Source organism: Sorex araneus, chromosome 3, assembly GCF_027595985.1.
Source record: "Sorex araneus isolate mSorAra2 chromosome 3, mSorAra2.pri, whole genome shotgun sequence".
NCBI lineage: Eukaryota > Metazoa > Chordata > Mammalia > Eulipotyphla > Soricidae > Sorex > Sorex araneus.
Window position 1 is genome coordinate 26,576,639 of NC_073304.1, and position 1,448 is coordinate 26,578,086.

The following is a 1,448-nucleotide window of genomic DNA, read 5'->3' on the forward strand; positions in this document are numbered from 1 at the left end:
AGTGCTGTTTTATCGCGCCAGTACCCTGCACCCCTGGTGTGTGACCTTGCTGGTCCCGGGCACTGCAGGGTGTGGGCTCTATTAATTTTGGTGGGGCAGGACATGTCCCAGTGATACCAGGGTCCATTCCCAACTCTGTACTCAGGGTGACCCTTAATGGTGCTAAGGAGACCATTCCTGGTGCCAGGATTAAACTGTTTCTGTTGCAGGCAAGGCCAGTGCCTCACCGCCTAGACTAGCTTTCTGGCCCTCTATTATTACTATTATGATTGGTTTTTTTTTGGGGGGGGGTTGGGTCACACCCGGTGATGCACAGGGGTTATTCCTGGCTCATGCACTCAGGAATCACTCCTGGTGGTGCTCGGGGGACCATATGGGATGCTGGGATTCGAACCCGGGTCGGCCGCGTGCAAGACAAGCGCCGTACCCGCTGTGCTATTGCTCCAGCCCCTCTATTCGTTTTTTTTTTTTAAATTTTGGGGTCACAGCTAGTCATGCTTGGGGGTCACTCAAGCATGGTGATGCTGGGGGACCATGTGGTGCCACAAATGGGACCTGGATCTTCTCCGTGAATGCAAGAGCACTCAGCCTCTTGAGTATCTCTCTGGATCGTCTTTAGTAAAAATTAAAAAAAGAGTCCAGGATCTTGCTATCCTTCTACCCCCAGGCTTATCTATCTCTTTGGGGATTTTGAAAGGTTATTACAATGGGTTACCCCTTTCCTGCCTGGCCCCCTATAAGGCACTTTAAGCTCCTGAGATCCTACCAGGGGTGGGGATGGGGGTGGGAGGCACGAGAAGGCCTTTCAGGCAACCCCATTTCCCTGCTCAGACCTTTACAGCCTCTTCCTGGTGAAACTACAAAAGCCCCCCTCCCCCCCCCCCGCCCAGGAGTTTTTGAAGATTCCACTCCAGACAGGCTGAGGAGGCTTGTGGGGGGCAACAGGCCAATTCTGAGTTTCAGCAGATCAGAGACCGAAGATGAAGGAAACCAGTTATTTTGAGGCTTTGCACTTTGAAACTCGCCATGGTGGAAATAGCAGGGATTTGGGGGTCCTGGGGCAGCCAGCCTTTTTTAGCTAAATTCTGACGACACTCCCCACTGGATGGCCTTGGGCAAGAGACTTCACCCACCCATCATTTTGTCACTTCCTCTTTTTTTTTTTGGGTGGGTGGGGGGGGAACGGTATAACTGGAGGTGCTCAGGTACCACCCCAGGCTCTCTGCTGGGGGCTGCTGCCTGTGACATGGTGTTTCGGGAGAACATTGTGGTGCCATCAAACCCAGTCCTCGCTCAAAGCTCTCCAACCTCATGTCACTTCTCTCAGTATCAACAGGACAGCAATAAGCCTGTAGGTGATTGCTGACAGCAATACAGAGAGCACGAGGCCACAGTACCCACAGTACCGTGGGTAGGACACTTGCCTTGTACATGGCCGACCTGGGTTC